Here is a 7,500-nt window from a genome sequence, read left to right on the forward strand (position 1 = left end):
CTGAATGAGTAACAAGAGGAATAATTAAAACCAATGTGAATTTGTTTGGGGTAGATTGTGGGGAACTAGCTTGATTATTTCTGATGAAGTGAGATTTGGGGTTGTTGGGGGTAGTGTGGTTGATGTGGTGTATATGGACTTCCAAGAGGTGCCTGGTAAAGGGATAGATAACAGGCTTGGCAGGAAAGTAAAAATCTATGGAATGTAAAGGAAAGCATGGGTATGAGGTCGACTGGTGAGTAGACAGGTAGAAGTTGTTTTCTGGAGTGCAGGAGGTTATGCAGTAGGGTTCCTCAAGGAATGGGATGAGGAACATGGCTTCCCTTGATAATATATTAATGTCCCAGATGGGTGTGCAGGCTGCAATTTCAAAACTTCACAAGTCCTGGAAGGGTTGGGATCTGTGAGGAGAGGATAGTCATAGGCTTCAAAAAGACATAAGTGGGTTAATGGGTCTATTTAAAAAAAAAATCATTCATGGAATGAGTAGACCAGTATTTATTGCTCAGGCAGCAGTTTAGAGTCAACCACAATGCTGTGGGTATGGAGTCACATGTCGGCCAGACTAAGGAGGGATGGCAGATTTCATGGTCATCACTGGGGCTCTTAATTTCAGATGTTTTTTGGCCTATGCCCCTTCCCCCCCCATATTCAATTCTAATTCTACCATCAGCTCTGGCTGGATTCGAGCCCAGGTTCCCAGAACGTTACCTGTTTCACCTGGATTAACAAACCTGTGATAATATCACTAGGCATTGCACTAGGATGGGCAGCGATATGTCATGAAATTTGAAGCAGAGAGCTCAGAGGTTATGTATTCTGTAAGAAACAGGACGAGAGGAAAGACAAAGAATGCATACATTAGCACAAGTGTGGATGTGTACGTGCAACTTGTGGAGGTGACAGGCCACTTGGCGAAAATAGCTAACAGGGCATCTCGCTTTATAAGTGAAGCATAGATAATGCGCTGATGAACCTTTATAAAACACTGGCACAGCTCATCACTGCTCAATCCTGGGCACCACAGCTCAGGACGGATACCAAGGAAGAGAGTGCAAGAACAGATTTAGGGGAGATGTTGCTTCAGGAATGAGGGTCTTGAGTAAAGTGGATTGCGTGGAGAAATTGGGGCTGTTCTTGTTGAAGAGAAGCCGGAGAGGAGATTTGATCAAGGTATTCAAAATCATGAGGGGTCTGAACACAGTCAAAGAGAAACTGTTGCCATTGGTGAAAAGAAGAACCAGAAAAGAGGAATCAATGATGAACCAAAGGCAACTTGAGAGAAAAAAAAATTTGCACTGCCAGTAATCAGGATCTGAACCCAAGCTTTGGACATTACTCTGTACCACAAAGTGGCCATCCAGCTAAAGGAGCTAACTGACCTGGAATGCACTGTCTGAGATGGTGCTGGGAGCAGGTTCCATTTTGATGTTTAAAAGGGAAATCTTCAATTATCTGAAGAGAAAAAAAAATCAGAAAAGGAAGAGTATATGGGGACCAGCCGATGTACTGTATCAGAAAAGCTGGTGTGGATGGGAAGGGCCGAACGGTCTCCTCCTGAACTGTGACCAGTCTGTCCTTCTTTGATTGATGCTAATTTACATTAATCCAGTGAGATCAGAGGTTCGGTCAGCAGGCTATTGCTTCAAATTCAGCCCAGGACTCGGAACATATCAATTAAGGCTGACACTCCAGCACTGAGGGAACACATTAGAGGTGGCACCTTATTGGGTGCCCTCTATGGTACATGTAAAAGATCCCATGGCATTATTCTGAAGAGGAGTTGGGGACTTATCCCTGGTGTTCTGACTAATATTTACCCTCTCAATAAACATCCTCAAAACAGACTGCCCGCTCATTCTCACAAAGCTGTGCACAAATGAGAACAGCGACTGTATTTCGAAAGTATTTCATCAGCTGTAAAACACTTTGAGACATCCAGTGTTGTGAAATGTGCTCTATAAATGTAGTTCTTTATTCTTCTGCTTTTCAGTTAGAAATTGGTTACAATGCAAAGCCCTGGGAATCTCAGTCCCATTTGACGTAACTGGTCAAACAAATACTTTATTGTTTTCCGTCCTTCAGCCAATCTCTTGGCTCAGGCCAAGATTTACACTGAATTCCCCACAGCTTTGAACTCAATTACTGGCCTTGGCGTGGTGGTTTGTAAAATGCGTTCTGGAAGGCCAGCTATGACACTATGCACAACCTAACACAATCCCCTTGTCATTTCTGCAGGGAAGCCAAGGAGTTTAAGTTAGGAAGGATCATTCTCTTCTGAAGTCATGTCAACTGCCAATCATTAAGTTATTTCTGTACAGCCGATCATATATACAAGGGACTGTAATAAAACTGGTTAGTGCATAGTTGCCTGTTACTGATTTCTGGCTCTTTTTATCAGCAGGCACCATTCTCATTGATTAGTGATCCTCACAAGAATGATCAGTGCCTCAGAAAGCTCTTTCAGCCTGGTTTAACTACCACCTAATCTCCTGGGTTTGGAAGTGCGCCTTTGATTATTCTGATAGCCCCCAGTTTAAACCCCATTTTATTTTATTTGAAGTTAATTATGAAATTAGATATTTTAGTGTTTCACACAGATATCTATACCTTTTTCTTTGAGCTGAAGAGAACTAGGTTGTTTTGAAGGAGGGATAATCTGTGTCTCAAGATTTCAATATTGATAGCCAGAGGTGCTTAAAGCTACGAGCTGGGGTCATTTAATATAATTTCGAAGGAGGCAAAGGTAATGAAATCAATAATTTATTTGGGAGAATAAAACAATCTAATGGCTGGGTTGTTATTTGTTCTGACCGTGTGCAGTTTCGAGATTACTGTGTATGCAGGATTGAATTTTTTGGAGGAATTTTCAACTTAAGAATGATTAGCCATCCTGCCAAGAATGTAACTTAAGGCTCCTATTATAGCGACAGTCTCTTAGCAACACAGATGTTCATGATGAGGAGTTTATTGAGTTTAGTGAAATCATGGGACCAAAGAGAACATCCACACAGGTGCCAAGGAATTGTTTTTTTTCAAGATAATGCACACTGATGGTCTGGTTTACCAGACCAGTGCTGTCTGGCATTGAGACTGGTCTCAATCTGATGTGTACCGAATCCTGTGTATTGCTATCATACCAGTATATAAACCTCTCTAGCCCAGACCATAACAGTGTAGCACACCAGCAGAGATATATGGGGAACTATAGACAGAGAAAGAAAAAATAAATCATTAAGACGAAGCCACTAGCCAGAAGTTACTCACAGGACTTCACTGGTTGGACCGTACTGAATACTGTGGTCAGTTCTGACACCAGATCACAAGAAATGATATATGTACGCTGGAGAAGGGAACAAGACTGATCACAAGAGCAAAGCTTGAGCAGTGATGTTTAAAAGAGGGGCCTCATTAAAGCACACCAGCATTATTCGAAATGTTACAATGCAGGGTTTGGAGTACAACCTCAAATTAAGGGTGGGGAGCGATAACTAAATTTGAACTAATAAGCATGAAGCTTCTAACAGGGGCCAGTAACATCTTTTTTTCCTTAAAGAATTATAATGGATAAAGCAGCCAAATGATAGGAGGTGTTTAAAAGATTGTTGTAATGGGAGAGTTAGGGTACTGCAGTGGTGGGTTGGTCCATCATTGGTCAGTTTGCTTTGTTTATGTGCTTGGTATTATCAGACTTTAATTTTCCTCCTTTTGCTGCATTTTGGCCAGGCTGTGACATCTATTCATTGCATCACCTTTGCTCAACTTCCTTCTCTCATTGCAGCCTGACCAAAAGCACCCACTTTCAAAAAATTTCACACAGTGAGTGGTTCGAATATGGAATGCACTTGCCTGGAAATGCAGTGGAGGTAGGTTCTATTGAGGCTTTCAAAAGGGTGTTGGATGATATTGCAGGTAGACTTGGTTTGTGTCCAATGTGATTCATTGTGGTCACATGGGCCTAAGTACAGTGACAAGTTTTGTTTTGCGAGCAGTACAGGCAGATCACTGCAAACAAGGACACACAGATCATAGGGTGCTCAAACAGAGTGAGGCATACAGGGTTATGGTCACACAGGACGTGCATAAAATACAAATTTTTACAGACTTAGAAGTGTGAATTAAAAGTGCAGAATGATTGTAAGGAATGTGAGAATGTGATCTGCTGTAGACAGCACACAAAGAATCAGCTGGTCCGTCAGTGCCATCATTTAGATGCATATACATACATATGGGAAAAGGCAGGAGATTGGGAAATAGGACAAGTGCAGGCACAGTGGGCTGAATGGCCTCTTTCTGTGCCATACCCATTCTGTCATTCTATAATTGGAGCAACTCTTGTCTGGAACAGAAATGGAACAAAGAAAACTACATACCCCCACCCCTTCTTCAGCATAAATACCACCTTTCCCTGGTTACTATCCATACTGAGGAAGGGTGACTGGACTTGAAGTGTTAACTCTGCTTTCTCTCCACAGATGCTGCCAGACCTGCAGCGCTTCTCCAGCAATTACTGCTTCTTGTTGAAGGAAAATACTTGTCCAATTTATAGCCTGCTCAGTTTCCTTTTCCATTTGGTACAGTGTAACAAGCTGCGGATTCATGGTGAGTCCAGGCTAAGCGACTTGCACAGACCATTTGTGGTCTCAAAACTGGACTATTGGGTGGCTTCTTCATAGGGAAGGTATGTTGGCCTATGTAGAACCTCTAGCCCAACTCCAATTTCCTTCAGTCTGCCATTTACAACCAGATCTCTTGCTGAGTAGACCCTAAACCTGGGTTTGGCTGGAACGGGAGGGTGCGTAGGAAATGCCTCTGAGCTTTCCCTGCTAGTTCCCCCTCCCCTCCATGCCCTTTTAAAAACCCTCCTCAAAATCCAATTCTTTGGCCAAGCTTTTGGTCACCTGACCTTACATGCTAAACTCGCATTGGTCAGCCCTTAGAATGCTTCCTGTGCTGGGGAACAGCATAATTAGTACAAGATAATCACCACAAAACCCAATGGGCAATTCAAAAGAATTTCATTCCCCAAGGCTGGTAGTTGGGGTGTTTGGAAACATGTTAAATCCAGTGGATGTGTTTCCTGCCACTCGCCCACAGATCTCTGACCTGTCTGACATTTTATGGGGGAGTGGTGGGGGTATTGGGTGGCATTCACTAGCCTCTACCTGCCATCAATATTTTACCCATGATGGGCTGAGGGGCGCCTGCCTTGGGGTAACCTGGCAGCTGTAACCACATGGGCTGCTGTGAAGCAAAACAAAGAACAATACCACCCAGGAACAGGTCCATCGGCCCATCAAGACTGTACCAGAACATGATGCCTTTCTAAGCTAAAAGCCTAGGCTGTCTGTAGGCCTCCATCCCTGCTTATCTGTCAAGTCGCCTCTTATACGTTCATCTAGTATCTGCCTCTACCATCTCTTCTAGCACTACATTCCAGGCACATACCACCCTAGGTGTTAAAAAAACCTGCCCTCGCACACATCCTTTAAACTTTCCCCCTTTTACTTTAAATCTATGTCCCCTAATAATTGACATTTCTACCCTGGGAAAAAAAGACTCTGACTATCCATTCTATCCATGCCCCTCATAATTTTGTAAACTTCTTTCAGGTTGTCTCCTTGTCCTCCTATGTTAAAGTGGAAACAAACCGAGTTTGTCCAATGGTCCTCATAGCTAAAACCCTCCAGTCCAGGTAACGCTTGTAAACCCTTTCCTAGCCCCTTCATTCTTCTGGCAGTGTGACGACCAGAACTGTACACAATACTCCAAATGTGGCCTAAATAAAGTCGGCAACAGGACTCTTGACAATTTTTATACTCTATGCCGCGACCAGGCAAGGACTATGTTGGAAAAGGATGAAGTGGTCTCTCCTTCGGCGTCCTTCAGCCCATCAGAATCCCTCACCCCATCCTCAACTCTTCCTCCTGGCCAGCTAAAACCAAGCACCATACCTCCCTGGCTCCAACTTCAATTCACAACCCACCCCCTGCCTCCCTTAATGCAGTTGTACGCAGCATTATCGAGAGCATATCTGCAGTACTGTGCAAACAGTGTATACATGAGCCTGTTTATTTAAGGAAAGGACATGTGCTGAGATGAAAAGGTTGCCTTATGGGGAAGGAGTGTGCAGTTTGAGACTGAACCCATTGTGATTTAGAAGGATGAGAGGTGACCTTATTGAGGCATACTGAGCTACTTGTCAGGCTGGATGTATGCTTCTCTTTGTAGGAGAGACCAGAACTAGAGGCCTCATATTGTTATAAGATGGACAAACGTAGAATTGTACAATGTAGAAGAGGCCTTTTGGCCCATTGAGTCTGTACTGACATGTGAGAAACACCTGACTTTCAACCTGATCCCATTTACCAGCCTAGCCTTGAACATTATTACTACTGCCAATTGCTCACCAGGTACTTCATAAAGGATACGGGGCAACTTGTCTCTATCACCCTCCCAGGGAGCTCATTCCAGACAATCACCACCCTCTGGGTGAAAAAGGATTTTTCTCACATCCTCCCTAAAACTCCTGCCCCTCACTTTGAACCTATGTCCCCTCATGATTTGGAGTGGACTTGATGGGCTGAATGGCCTTACTTCCACTCCTATGTCTTATGGTCTTATGATTGACCCTTCAACTAAGGGGAACAGATGCTCCTTATCTACTCTGTCTATATCCCACATAATCTTGTATAGCTCATTGAGATCACCTTTCAGTTTTCCCTGCTCCAAGAAAAACAATCCAAGCCTTTCTTCATAACTTCAATTTTTCCCCCTCCAGTGCAATCACATCTGCGGGGAGGAGGAGAAATTTTATCTCTAGAAGGTCATTGCTCTGCAGAATTCTTTTCCCTTTCTATTTATATACCAAGCCTGATGCCTTTTAAATGTTGTAATTGTACCACCCTCCACAACTTCCTACTGAAGCTTATTCCATACACGCACCACCCTCTGTGTGAAAAAGTTGCCCCTTAGGTCCCTTTTATATCTTTCCTCTCTCACCTTAAATCCATGCCCTCTAGCTTTGGACTCCACTACTCTGGGAAACGAGCCTTGACTATTCACACAATCCATTCCCCTCATGATTTTATAAACCTCTATAAGGTCACCCCTCAGCCTCCAACGCTCCAGGGAAAATAGCTTCAGCTTATTCAGCCTCTCCCGTTAGCTCAAAGCCTCTAATCCCAGGAAAATCCTTGTAAATCTTTCCTACACCCTTTCACGCCTGCTAGTCATCCAATTGGAAATCTTGCCTTAAAACTATTAATGCTGCTTCTGGTGTTAAACTGCTGTTGGCCAGCAGTCGGGATTCTGGCTTGGTTCCCCCAATGTCTCAGATTGTGGTGTCCCATAAAATTCAGCCCAAGAAGTGTAGTATTTCTGGGCAAAGTAGACAAGGATGTGAGGGACAAGGATTAAAATCGTTGATTTACATGAGGAAAGAGGGAAGGAGCACAAAAGGGGGCATGGTTTGGATGGGCCAAATGGCCTTTTTCCCTG

The sequence above is a fragment of the Stegostoma tigrinum genome, chromosome 9 (genome assembly GCF_030684315.1).
Source record: "Stegostoma tigrinum isolate sSteTig4 chromosome 9, sSteTig4.hap1, whole genome shotgun sequence".
In the NCBI taxonomy this organism is placed as follows: domain Eukaryota; kingdom Metazoa; phylum Chordata; class Chondrichthyes; order Orectolobiformes; family Stegostomatidae; genus Stegostoma; species Stegostoma tigrinum.